Raw genomic sequence first — 15386 nt, forward strand, 5'->3', positions numbered from 1 at the left:
TACAGCATCTTATTGTGTGCAAATCTCCAAAGTCTTTCATTGCAATCAAGCCAGCATAAAAGGTTAGCGAGAAGTGAAAAGCCGACATGCATCAGCGTTCAACCTAATGCAAAGTCTTCACCCCCAAAGCCATTAGAGTTTATTGTTCACTAGCATGGCGTGCGAGTGAGTCACCCTACACCTTCAATGACTCACCCGTGTGTTATTGCTGAAGAGCCACGAGCAGTGCAGCCGTTTCTTCCTCCCTGACTCATTCTTCGACAGCCATTCTCCCACAAGACAATATACAGCTGGGGTTCCCCACAACTGGCCTTGACAGCAACAAGGATGCAAGCGTGTCGCTGGTTTGAATCCGAGTACACAGTGAGGAGGCCTTTGTATTGTTGATCAGAATATGAATTAAGAAACTGATAAATTGCCCGGCAAATCGAATACTTTCTTTCAAAGAAAAGATTTAGGAACCTCTATTTAACCTTCAAGAGAAGTTTGAAACGGATATTGAGGCACGCCATTTTGAAAATTGTAGTCACTTTAGTTGCCATAGGAACTGCAAGGAGCATCCTGTATCCAGATCAAAGTAGTTGTTGTTTTAAGACAAACAACATCTGCATTAGGACTTTTTATTAAGAAAAGAAACATTTCTGGTAATAAAATCCACCCCCTTTGCAAAATGTGGCATGCGATACAGTCATTTCATATTACTTGCATATTGGACCATATTGCTTGACCATTTCCTTGTGCATGTTGATGTGGAGTCCTGGATAGACAAGTAAGTGAGGCTTAGAGTTTTCCTATTGTCTAAAACTGTGGCCCCAATTTACCAGAGTTATACAGGACCAGAATGCAAAAGCCAATGTTTCCTCCATTTTGCAGCTTTATTGCTATGTACCTGATTCAGATAAGGGACTTGCGTGCAGGTGAAGGTTTTGTTATGTAATGTTAAAGGTTCTTGTACCATGCACTGTTGCCACCTGTGTGGTCTCTTGGTGCTCTAGTGGATCAGCACCGCAATGAGGGTGGCAATTGTTAGTTGGACTAAGTGGGAGAAGAGCAAGAGAGCTGTGATTTGCTGTTGGCAGCTTCAGTTTGGAGAAAACCAGTCACTGAACGTAGGTGAGTTTTCGGTTGGTAGGCACCATGTGAGATTGTGTATGGGTTGCTTCCTTGTTGGGGTAGGTAGGGACCCAAAGCCAACCTGTATATGCAGGTGCTCAGCTTCTCCTTGACACTTGCAGATACAATGTACAAGTGCTCCAATATGGGTGGCACTAGGGGAGAAAGCTATTGATGCCAGGTGAAAGTATTGTGAATCAGCAGCATGCTATCTGATTTAGTAGATGCTCCAGAAGCACACAACTTGGTTTCAAATTCTGCCTCTGAGGGGCGGGGGGTGTAATAGGTCTGCACAAAGTTGGGGAAGACTGTCAAATTTTGGCGTGAGTGCCAAAACAACACAGTGGCCGAACACATAGGGAACAATAATATAGCATTAACATTGCGATTCATTTTTAGGGCAGCATCAGATTTGAAACAGAATTCACCACCTTTGCACGTACGCATATGTAGTCATATGTGGTCTAGGTCATGGTTCCTCCCTCTGACCACTCCTCTTCAACATCTACAAGGATTCTATCAAGAGCATTGAGCAAACCCTTATTGATTGCCTCTCACAAATCAATGTGTGGGTGAGCAAAAACAACCTTATACTCAACCCGGATAAAACTGAAATCATGATCACTCTCAACAACGCTTCTATCGAGCCAGCCAAATCATGGCTTAGGGAATCTGTAACCAGACCAGAAACCTCCAAAGAAATGCTTTTCCACCTAGGATCTATCAGATGGATATTTCCCCCATTTCACTATTACACACAGAGCACTCACCATTATTTCACTTGTCATGTCAAGAATGGACTATGCCAACATCATCTACTTTGGAATGCCGGACTATCTCGCCAAAAAGCTACAATGAATCCCGAACGCAGCAACAAGACTCCTTCTAAGACAGAACCCATTATGCCAGAACTGTTTTATTTATTTTATTTTATTTATTCATTTGTAACACGCCATGGACCCATAGGCATTAAGGCGCACAGAAAAAAGAGATGAGAAAAAAACATAAACAAAATTGGAGAAAAACTACAGAACCAAAAGCAAATTCATCAACCAGAACCTGAAACTGGCAAGCAGAAGTGGTCAGGTACTGAAAGTAGTATTAGCAATCCGTTAACAGTTTATTTAAAGTAGTGAGTCTTAAATAGAGGAAAGAAGACTATTTCTCTGAGGTCTAATGGAAAGCTTCCAAAGATGAGGAGCTGCTGATCCAAAGTCTGGGCTACTAACGCCACTTCAATCACTACCTGGCAAGAAAAGGACATAGTGTCGGCATGGCTGCCCGGAATAAGGGTAAAAACGTTCAGGCTACCCGCAGAATTATTGTTCAGATAAGAAAAACCCATGCAAGAGGAAGCAGGGCAACTGATTTCAATAGAGCTAGAAGCAGCAATAGAGAGAAGACAGGGTGATTCTCCACAGGATTGATGATGAGGGGCAAAACTGGAGAACAGTCATAGCTCTTGAAGAGGAATATAGATTGATCGATTTGACAGATGAAGACTTGTTTATGACGAGGTATTGTTTTGCATAAACCTTACCTATTCATTCAAAATCAAGAACAGATAAGTCCTGCAGAGAATGCCATTGATTTAAAAGACATAATAATTTCTCCAGGAAGCTTTGGCACAGGAACCCAGCATTCTATGGACTAGCAGTCCATATGATATTGGCCTATTGAAAAGAGCAGTTGCGGTCAAAATTAAATTGCAACCAGGAGCTATTTTAAAGTGAGTGAGACAGAACCCAATTTTGAGATACACAGATGAGGGCATCTATGATACCATTTCCGCTTTGGTGCCACAAGGGATACTAGCACCATCAGAATCCCCAAGTAACACAGTGGTGTACACCGTAAAAAATGTGACGGGGTCATGGAGATTTATTCAGGATTTACACCCCCTAAACAACATTGTTGAAGCAGAATATCCATTGGTCCCAAATCCAGCCACATTATAGTGTAATATTCTGTCCAAAACTAAATAATTCACAGTGAGTGATTTAAAGAATGCCTTATTTTAAATTCCCTTTCACGAGGAGTCACAGGACCTCACTTCATTCTCCTATCGCAGTAAAAAGTGGAAACATACAAGATTACCTCAGGGTTACCTCAATGTTTAACTGAGTGCTCCAGATGGACCTCAGAAATGTGCACATCAACACTATAGTGATGCAACATGTAGATTACCTTTTGGTGTGCAGTGAGGAACAGTGTAGAAAAGACTCAATACAGTTGATGACAGTCTTGGCAGAGAAGGGATATGAAGTACATGAAGACAAGTCTCAATATTGCCAGAAAGAGGTTCTGCATATAGCGCAGTTATTATTCCAAGAAGGAAGAAAAGTGACCCCTGCGAGAGCAGAAACGATAATGAAAACAGCCAGAACCAAGACAATGAGGGAGATGCAACAATGTTTGGGCCTGTGCAAATACTGCTGGGCATGGGTCTTCGACTACAGTTCCTATGTCAGACCCCTCTTAAAGGACTCAAGGAAGCACACAAAGATTACGATGATATTGTGTTGACAGGTGAAATGATAGAGGCTTTTGATGAGTCAAACATGGCAATATGCACACCACCCGTGTTAGGGATCCCTGATTACAGTGCAGAATAATTTTTGTTCTCCCATTCAAATGGGGTAGTAATGACAGCAGTCCTCACACAATAAACTACACTGGGACACAAACCACTAACATTCTTCAGCGGGATCATAGATCCAGTAATGAGGGGTCATTATCCTTGTGAACAATCACTGGCGGTAGCCGCCTTTGCAATTGAGAAATCCACTGGTATTAAGAAGGGCTGTACAGTAACGTTATATGTGGAGCATGCTTTGTGTGCTATCCTTTAAAATCCTAAAAGCACATTAACCACTCAACAAGCCTCTGGTTATGAAGTGATGATATCAACTCCACCAATCAAAATTGTTAGGTGCAGAGAAGTGAACCCAGTAAGATTTATAGCTGAGCCAATAGATGAAGAAGACTACATGAATGACTGCACCAAGTATACGGAATATCAAAATGACATACCACATGTCAAAGAAAATGCCCTAGGAGGGGGAGAAGTCCACTTCATTGATGGGTCATCGACAATTGACCAGGGCACAGGTGAAAGGCACACAGGAACCTCATTGGTAAAATCAAACCTGAACGGTAACTTTGAGACATTGGCTAGTGCGATATTGCCTTTGCCTTTTTCAGTGCAAGCAGCAGGATTGCTAGCATTTATTTTAGAACTTGAAACCATGAGAAGAAGGAAGTAACAGTGTATTCTGTGACATCAACAGTACACGCAGGACTGTCACATTGGAAAAGGCGTGGCTTCTTACATGCAGACTGCACACCATTGCAACATGCGCCACTATTGGACAGGCTCATAAACGAACTACATCTCCCATTGGCTATGGCTGTGGTGAAGTGCGCAGCCCACACTGAAGGTACAGATGTATTCTCCCACGGCAACAAGGTCACCAACCTAATATCCAAAATAGCAGCATATTTTTCTGAAATATTCCAGTTTGACATTGCTTCAAACAAACACACGTGAGCCCGAAACATGGTTATGAAAGACGGCTTTAAGGTACTGCCCATGGCCCAAATTATCCAGTTACATGGACGGGCACCACCAGAAGAGCAAGAGTGTGGAAGGACAGAGGGTGCTCATTGTCCCCCACAAATGCAATGTGGTGGCAGGACTGCACTGGGAAACCAGTTATGCCCCTTGGGTAACTTAACATAACATTACCCAGCCCATATAACTTGAGAGGGTCTTGCAGCCTTGATCTCGGAAGAATGGTACGTACCAAACTTGGCACAGCATGTTTCTGCCTTTATTGTGAGTTGTTTGGTTTGTCAGTAGTATACTGCAGGGCACACAATGCGAACAGTGAGAGGCGCAATACCCTGTCCTACTGGACACTTCCAGCATTTGCATATCGATTATGTGGATATGCTCCAAGTTTGTAATGGCTACAGATATATGATAGTAGTCATGTGTCCTTTCAATGGATGGAAGCTGGTCCATGCACATATCCTGATGCCAACATTCCTCGTATTTGAGGTCTTCCAGAGGTGGGGAGTTGCAAAGTGCTCAGGTCTGACAATGAACCACATTTTATAAATTACGTTTTTTAGCACATCACAATCCTGCTGGGTAGTAAGCACAAATTCTCTTCCGCTTATCACCAACAAGCAAACAGTATATGTGATCACTTCAATGGACTCCTAGAAGAACGCATTGCCAAATTAAAGGTGACCCAGAAAAAAGGATGGCTCCACTGCCTACCCTTTGCCCTAATTGCATTACCCAATCAGCCTGGCTCAGACCATCACCTGACTCCTCATGAGCTGGTGACGAGACACTGCATACGTGTATCTCTTGCTCCTCCCACTGGAGTGCAAACTGATGCCCATAATGTAACGAATGTACCTGCCACTGAAATGCATGATTATCTGGCATTTATGAAGCAAGTGTCACTTTATTTCTCAACAGCTTTGTGCTTGATAAGGGGGGTCGAAGATAATTGATAAAAACATCAAAAAATAGATCCCAAAACAGTACTGAAACCCCTAGTGTCTGGAGACAGAGTGCTCATTAGGAGCTTCAAACAGTGCTGGCAAAAGCGTTGAAAATTATGATAGAAACTAAAACACAGCACACAATGTTAAGATATTTGCCATCTGAAACAAATGGGACGGGGATTAGCAGAGAAGAAAATAGGATGTTCCAATGTAACAAAAAGAATGAAAAGAAATACCCAGGTGTTGGGAAAGAGGTCAATTGCAAATAAAGGGAACTATGCTCACACCTGAGGGGTGGGCTGAGGGATGGATGGTATGCAAAGTACTAACAGTATTGTGACCATGGGAAGAAGTAGTACTAAATGCAAACTTCTTATGTCTTGACCTATGGCCCAAACTTACAAAATTGCTCACCTGGGTCCATAACGAGGGGGGCCAGTCCAAATAATGCCCCTGAAAAATGCCACCCTATGTTTCTGAAATAGTCTTGAAATAGAAAGCTGAATGTATGTATGTGTGTCTGTGTATGTTTGTCTGGCTATACAAATCCACACCGTTGAACCCACGTCTCACAAATTTTGCATGGATTCTACATTTGTCTGGGGCAAGATCGTAGTCTATGTTTAGATGCAAAAATCTTATATGCAATAAAAGCGTGGATGTGTGTGTGTGTGTGTGTGTGTGTTTGTCCGGCAATACAAATCCACACCTTTGAACCCACTGCTACCACATTTTGCATGGATTCATCATTTGTCTGGGGCAAGATTGTAGTCTGTGTTTGGATGCAAAAAATTTACTCTGTAGACACCCTCCTTTACTGATTCTCACCCTGATTCACTGCAGTAGGTACTAAAAGGAGGAATTAAGTGACTGAAACATGTCTCCCAAAAAACGAACAACACTTGGGAAAGCTCCACCTGATGCAAAGCGAAAATCAATATCAAGAGCTTCTGAAACCCAGCAACAAACAGCAGCCTAACTTTCCAACCGGGAGAGAATAGCAACTTTTTCCAGGGCAAATGAGATGCCAGACCAAACTGAAGCAAGACTTGCTGACATCTGGACAAGAGCAGCATCCTCTAGGGCACAAGACACACCAGAGAAAACTGAAGCAAGACTTGCTAACAAGAGGACAAGAGCAACATACTATAGGGCACATGAGAAGTCACAGCAAACCAGAGCAAGACTTACTAACATGAGGACAAGAGTCACTTCCTCGAGGGTAAATGAGACACCAGACCAAACTGAAGCATGGCTTGCTAACATGCGGACAAGCGCCAAAAACATGCAGAGGGATTGAAGAAGAGCAGCATTTTCTTACGATGTAAATCATAATTGCCATCTGCATCCAAATGTGCTGGAAGCATGGACACCATTTGCACTCATTGCGGAGCATACCGATGGAAAGAAAAGCCACCAGGAATGTGTTGGTCAAATGGGAATGTCAAAGAAATTCCTCTCTGCCCTGCTCCTGATCCTTTAGGAAGATTGATGTTGGGGACCACACCTACATCAACACATTTCCTGGAAAACATCAGAAAGTACAATTCATGCTTTCAGATGACATCTTTTGGTGCAGCTCAGGAAATTCGAGAACCTGGCTTCATGCCAACTTTCAATGTGCAGGAACAAGTCTACCATCGAGCTGGATCTTTACTCCGACCATCAAACGAAGACCAACATTTCTCCAAATCTACTTAATGGGTGAAATGACAAATGAGGCAAAAAAGAGGTGTTCCAACATTGCTGATGTTCGCCAAGAAATTGTTTTGGACTTGCATCAATTTCTTCATGAAAACAATGCCTATGTTCAACTTTTCAAGACAGCACTGGAAGAAATGCCAATAGATCATTACAAAGTTGTGATCAGATTGTCTACCGAAATGCACTTTTGTGATGAATTTCAATTCAGGTTTCTGTGATGGTTTTCAGAATTTGAAATGTTTTTATTTGTGAAATGAGAAAATACAATGTTTACAATAATCTATCATGCTATTTTTGGCAGTTATTTTCTTTTAATCTGTAAATCAGCATGTGAAACATTACTGTTCTTCCATTACTTGATCATTTTCTGAAAAAGACACGGGCAATGTTGGGTCCCCAGCTAGTGGTAAAATAAACATTGGGAGAAACACCAGGTGTAAACCTATTTTCGATGTACCAGGCATGAAAATGGGACTAACAGTGCTGGTGGACCACTATTGGGCTTGTGGCACCAAAGCATAAATGCAGCTCCCCCCAGTGTGGAGGGCATATGTTCCATAGTCAAGTTGAACACACCAGCCCTTGTAGATCCCCAGAGTGAGATGCAAATTACTGACTTCCCTAAAAGGAATGCACATTTGAGGAAAAGACGGTCCTTCAGTCTCACACGTAAAAAAAGGAGAACCATTTCTCAGAGAAGAGGCCTACGATTACATACCGGACGAGCACAAATTGCTCAGCAAAAGAGCAGTGATTTTCTCTGCTATTTTTCGCCCTGGAGTGCAGGTCACTGCAATTGCGAAAAGGACACCAAATCAGGAGATGGAAATTGTTGTAAAAAATTAATACAACAGTGAAGGGATTTAACGCTATAAGAGAAGAGCTAAGGACTATTAAACTAATAAGCCTTCAGAACATGTACGTCCTTGACGTGATAATGAGCATTGGGGGCGTTTGTGCAAATTGACCCATCATGCTGCATGTGCATACATGCCCACAATGTGGAAACTGGGATCCATACAGTGGCCATAACTTTGTTAACAGATCACCACACAAAAATGACAGAAGAAGTTGAAGACTTCCTAGATGATGAATGGCGCTCTTACCTATTTTCTGTGTTCCCCTCCTGGCATGCTAATGCATTCAAGATACTAATATCAATAATGGTACTGGTGCTTATAGGATTCTGCACCTTGAGAATAGCCATAAGTCAATGCAAGAAAACTGCCAAAAAGGCCGTGGGAATGAAAATAGTGATATACATGGATACTAAAGTGTGCTAATATACAGAAAACGATAACCTATCTCATATCCAGATAAGCGAATGCCCTATTGCACCTTCAGGATCAAAATTATTTTATCCACAGATCTGCTCAATTATGTGGGATGATAGTTATTCTGCAAGTCAGATGGGGAGTGCTGCTATATGACCTGGAGTGTGGATTAGCACATAAGACATGAAAGTAACCTTAGGTACCCAAAGTACACTAAGCAGCCGAGGGTCAAAATAATCCTGTGGTCGAGTACTCGACCCGAGGGGGGACTCTCGAGAGACAGATGAATATGTTTCTATTGGCAACTGCCCCCCTCCTGCCCCAATATTGTAAAGGAGAGAACACTTTGAATTAAGGTGACCGTACTGGCCTTATCCTGGATCAATACAGGAAGAGATGGACCTGATGTAACCAAGAATAAGCAGACCTGCTGTTAGTCTGGCATACGTGCATGCAATAGACACAAAGCAAATATGCACTCACCATGAGGAAACACAGACTTTAGGTCAAATATGCATTTAGACATGAAGAATATTGTTTGCACCATAAAGCCACAAAGAAAATAACACAAGCAATGTATGAGCTGAAATGCAACATAAACAAGATACCTAGATAGCCTATTAACAGGGGAACACAACAGTAAAAGGCTGCCATGTTCGTAACAATGGAAGTTGCAACATGCATTGAAATGAATAGAGTCCACAAAGCTTCATGGAAACTTTAAACGGCTGAATCCACTAAAGTACAGGTTTGTGTGGGGAAAACATGAGATACGAATACCCAAGGAACAAGGAATATTTCTCTCAGATTAAATGAAGAACAAACAGTCTTTGAATGCCAGGTGCTGACTAATTATAAGTTAAGACCTCATAAGGAATGGATTGACCAAGTCCCCAGTGGTTGGAAAAGTAATAACACCAAAGTTAATATTAGCTAAAATCGCAACAAATACAGGACAGGAAAAATTCAGAACACAGTCTCCTCACACGTGACCCATAATTAGAGACCAGTGTATATTCATTAAGGCCAAAGACAATCTGGCACCTGTCTCGACTCTCCACATGTTTTCAGAACCAAGGAGCTCAGCAAGGTCAAATACAAAGGAGTATTTCTGGCTCATGGCCTAGGGATAAGGGATAGTGGCTTATTTAATTGGAATAACGCAGGTCTTTGACTTCTTAAACCTCACTCCCATTTGTACTTCATGTGCTGATGGCTTGTAATAGCCAAGGGTGGCAAGCAGGGTATTGCCAAATGAAAACTCTTACTGCTGTGCCACCCAGTATATGTTGCAGTAACCTATAGTCAACCTTACACATGACTTGTATTCTTGCTTATCAATCTAGAGGTGGTCCCAGTTGGAGCCATCAGATAGCAGTATAACCAATGGAAAGAGTAACTCATATATTTTCAATATGTAGACAAATCCCTTAACCAATCCTCGTACCATGTAGGTTTTTGGAACCAAGATTATAATGTAACATCAATGATGAAGTATTTTCTGTTTTTAAACCGTTGTCAGCCTTGAGAAGAATCAGAGCTCACAACTATTTTGCTTGTATGCTGTCTCTGCTTTATGTGGATTATTAATAAAGCATAGCTTTGACATTTACTTTGATTATTTCCGTTGTTGGGTGCAGGATTTACCAGCTTATCTGTTTGCTCATACTGGGGTTCTCCTGTCTACGTTTACACACTCACAGGCAAACACTCATCAACATTCTCCTGAGCTGTCAATCACTCCAGTCAGCAACATCCCATCAGCATTCATAGATGGCAAGAAGGACAGAGCAACATTTACACTACATAGCAAGTCCTGTGCTGGCATGTCATCTGAATGTTTTCATTTACTGTTAGCGCAAAGATGCAAACTCGAGCATGGTGTCATGTACAGTTATCATTTTACGGTGTGACCACATGGAAATTACTAGAACTAAAATGCTTTCCCCTTCTACACTAAGGTAATAGTTTATCTGAGATACTCAAAAAAGCAAATGAGCAAGTAAAATGGGGGTAATTGCTTTGATTATATCAATAAAGTTAAACCTGTTCCATCAGTCAAGACCAATTCAACTGTAACAAACATGGTGGAAAATGATGACCATGGGAGGCAGTGAGATCCAATCAGGTTGCTAAGTACATAGGCTGTACTTGCCAATGCAAACTCTTCTTAGAACTTCTCAGCTTCTGCATCTTCCAGTTCCACTTGTTTTTTAAAAAGAAAACAGAACTTTTATCTTTTCCTTGTTTTTCTTCTTTTTGCACTGTTCTTGGCCTTACTAGTCCTATTTCACTCTTAATAATGTGATGGTAAGGAAGAGTGAAACAGGATGATTAGCATTGTGTGGTAGCAACTGAAAAGAAGAGCACCAATGGGAAAGGTAACACTTGCATATTGCAACCATTAGCCGCAGATGAGAAAGTTAATTAGACCCAGATGCCATCAAATCCTTGTTAATAACCTTTGATTTGCTAGGACCTTAACTCAGGTAGCAGGCTGTTAAAATCTGGGATGCCCACCCACACAGCTAGTACTGCCTAAATAATCTTAAATCAAGGAGCTCATCTACTGAGCTAAGGGGATCCAGGGCTTAGGACCTATGCTTAGCATTTTGGGCTGGGCTGCTGTCATTGGTGGCAGTACCTGGCTGATTCGCAAATGGCTGGACCCCTTTTGCAAAGGTGCAGAAAGGTTAAAACTGTGGTGTAGAAGGTTGCCCAGAGCATTGCCAGGGGTTCAGATTTACTCAAAACCTTCCACCCATTTTTTTTTTTTTGGTTATAGTTTGTCTTTGAGAGAGGGTATAACCAGACGTGGGTCCCTTACTCAATGGGCCATAGGGAGCCAATCTGAACCTCACTGATGACACCCAACAAGGCCAAAACATGTCTGGGGTGGCTTGTGTTTCTGTGCTGAGTGACCTGGGCTAGCAGTTCAGGCTGGGCTGCTGCCAATCGTGGCAGTACCTGCCAGATTTTCATATGGATGGAGCCCTTTTGCAATGGCGCAAAGGTTACCCAGAGCATTGCCAGTTATATCATGTAATGCTATGTTATGTTATGTTGATTTATACCGTGCACCGATTCCACCCAAGGGCAGTCTCCAAGTGCTCACATGGCTCTGCAAGAAAGAGGACAGGGTTGGTTAGTGAGGGAAGAATGATAGGATAGGTCCAGAACCAGGAGAAACTGGCATCTGTGTGTGTTGGCTTGCAGATAGTAGGTTCCGTCCACTGGTTTGTTGTATCCGTATGGGTAAAGTCCAATGCCTGAGATGTTTTCTGTGTGGCTGTTTGTTGTGTTGGGGTGTGTCTTTGTGTTTTATGTGTAGATTGCTGGTATTTAGGGTTGTGCCCACTGACTTGTTGTATCCATACAGGTAAAGTCCAACGCCTGGGATGTTTCTATGTGACTATTAGTTATGTTGGAATGGGTATGTGTTTATGTGTCGAATGGCAGGTGTTAAAGGTTGTGCGCACTGGCTTGTTCTATCCGTATAGTTTAGGTCTAGTGTCTGGGTTTGTTTGTTGTAAGTGTGTGTGTTGCTTGTGTTGGGAGTGTGTTTGGGAATAGGTTGGCTTGCCCAGTGGGTGTGTATAGTGTCTGGGTGGGGTGTTTGCGGAAGTAGAAGCAAGGTGGTTAGTGCTTTGGCTACTCGCTAAATTCTTCTGTGGCTAATCTACACTGTTCTTTCTGTTGTGACAAACAACTTATTTCTATAATTCTATCAAAGTGTGACGCATGGTTAATCTTCTCAATTCTATCTCAATGTGACCCATGGCTAAACTTCACAATTCTAAGTGTGACGCATGGACAATCTTCACAATTCTGTCTAAGTGTGACACAATGTTAATTTTCCCAATTCTGTCTAAGTGTGATGCATGGTTAATTTTCACATTTCACTTTAAGTGTGACACATAGCTAAGCTTCATAATTCTATGTAAGTGTGACACATGGCTAAACTTCACAATTCTGTCTAAGTGTGACGCATGGTTAATCTTCACATTGCACTCCAAGTGTGACGCATGGCTACGCTTCACCATTCTGTCTGTGTGGTTCATATTTATTCAAAACATTCCACCCATCTCTTTTTTGGTTATAGTTCTGTAGAGGAGGAGCTAAGTACCCCCACTCCACCTGCCCCGCCTACATTATCTGAAGCGTATGATCCAAAATATGTGACGTATACTGAACAGGTGAACCAGCAAAGAGAAGAGAGCAGGCTCTCTGCATTACCAATAAGAATACCTATACCTAAGAGAATATGGGAGGTAAAGTACTCATTGAGGAAACCATACTTGCATCCAAGACAATATGATGGCCATTTGAACGAGATTCTTGAAGAAACAAAGAAACTGAATGACCAGGATGAATGGTGACGTCATACAAAATTGAATCGACACACATATAGAAAGATAACTAGACCAGAGAGTCAGACGATTTATAAAGAATGAAGAAATACCAAGGGTAAGTGACATCTTGGGATCAAGATGAAGAAACTTATGCCACAAAACCTGATGAAGAAACTTAGTTTAAACATGTACAGATGCAATGCAACGCAAGCAGCAAAGTAATCATAAAGCTAGCAACCTGCTTTTAAAATAGTTAGATTGCGGAAAGCGCTAACAATATACACATATATACCTCTATAGATACATATGGACAAATAAAGGATGGATGTTTCCACTACGTATAAAGCAGTGCTGAACAATGAAGGAGGTCTCATTTTAGTTTTGCAGTTGAGAAAAGCAATTGAATTAAACAGAATACAGTTCAGCTAAGGAGTTGACTGAGACAAGAAAGCCAAGGCCTTCTCAAACTGGAGTTGGCTGACATTAGACACAACTAACCAGTGGTCAAAGTGGCCGGGAGCGGTCAGGAGCAGTGCTCCTCTACTTCTTTTAATTAAGTTTTACCGCTCCTCTACTTTTATTTGAACAAGAAACCGAACCAGAATGGGTTTGTTTTAAAATAAAAGTGTAGGAAGCAGTTAAAACTTGCACTTTCAGTGCAGTGCACTGGGCGTGCCCTTAGAAAGCAGGTGCATGTGTTTTGGGGTTTGTATTGTGCATGTGAGGTGGTATGGCGATGGGGTTTGTGGGGAGTGGTGCAGGCCAGTAGGGAACATAGTTCCACTACTTCTTTTCGTACCGTTCGACCACTGCAATTAACGTGAAAGAACAGAAGCTCCTGTTCAGAGATGTCAAGCAAAAACAAAAGATGTCAGAAGACTCTCGAAAATAAAATGAAATACAGAGAAAAGCTAAATTTCATGGTGTCCAGTCATGTGATGGAAGTAAGTTGGACAGATGAGAAGCTCAGACCTACGCACGGAGCCGGATAGTGCTGATACCCCTTAAAAATTCTCAGAGAACAATACAGACTCAAGGCCAACTTCAAAGTACTAATTGAAACTAGACCGTTGAGGTGATGATGGATCACATTTTTAATTGGTGGGAAGCTGGTATCAAGACAAGCTCTCCCGCACCTGGTTGTTCAGTCTGCATGCTGCTCACGTAGGTGGAAAAGTACTGACAGGGGTTAGTAGCCATCCAATTGTAGGGGACCACGTAGTTGGGGGTCCTATAGTTTGTGTAGCCAATGGAACGTCGTACATTTAGTGACATTCATAGTGCCCATTTTGAAGGGAGGGCTTAGTTGCCCCACCTGATGTTAACTATCCTTTTACCTCTCTCTGTTACTCCATACAGATATAGAACCTATATTTAGTTATTCACTTATAACCAATCCTGCTTCCCGATAAGTTCCTGTAGTTTGCCATATGGGATGATGTTGGTAATGACGCTGGTCAACACGTCAGCTATGAGCAATTATGGGTTTAAGAACCCAACTTTTTTATGAAGTAGTTAGAGTCAGAGTATCGAGCGATTGCTGATGTTCGTTGTACTCCCTGTTTTAGATACTTGCATTAAAACAGACAATATTTTGCCAAACTATTTGTGTTATCTTGATTATTGATGTATATTTAAAATCTGCATCCTCATTTATCTCAAGGGTACCACTACTCCTCTTAAAGGGCTGGAGGCCTCCAGTTCAGTCCGTCTTTGAGAGAGGGTATACCCAGCCCAGATTTGAATCCCTTACGTGCTGAGCCATAGGGAGCCAAGCTGAACCTCACAGATGATGCCCAGCAAGGCTGAAACATGTCTGGGGTTGCATGTGTTTCCATGTGGAGGGACCTGGCCTATCAGGTCAGGCTGGGCTGCTCCCATTGGTGGCAGTACCTGACTGATTTTTAAGAAGGCTTGCTTGCGGGTTACAATAAGCGGCCCAAGAAGGTATGCTTAAATACATTCACTTAGATACATTTGCTCGGGTTCCAGATGTTACACATTGAGCGTTACAGTTGATTACTCATACTCTTGTCTAGGTAGCAGATGGCAAAACAGATAAATATCATATACATGCTGACACAATAGTAGCGCAGATCTAGTGGAAAGTGCTCTTTAGACGAAGAGCTGGGTTTTTAAGGCCTTGCGGAAGGCTGTGTGTGAGTCGATTGATCTAATCTGAGCTGGGAGGTTGTTCCATAAGGTTGCCGCCATAGTGGGGAAGCTGGTGCCTCCTGCACACACTCTGCGCGTGTGTGGGACAGTGATGCGGTTAGCATAGGCTGCCCTCGAAGGTCTGGCGACTGTTTGTTTGGTGATCCTTTGTGTCAGATAGGGAGGGGCTTGATCATGAAGCCATTTATGTGTAAGGGCCAAAGTTTTGAAGACCACCCTTTCCTTGATGGGAAGCCAATTTACC

Source organism: Ambystoma mexicanum, chromosome 1q (genome assembly GCF_040938575.1).
Source record: "Ambystoma mexicanum isolate Mex_15411 chromosome 1q, UKY_AmexF1_1, whole genome shotgun sequence".
NCBI lineage: Eukaryota > Metazoa > Chordata > Amphibia > Caudata > Ambystomatidae > Ambystoma > Ambystoma mexicanum.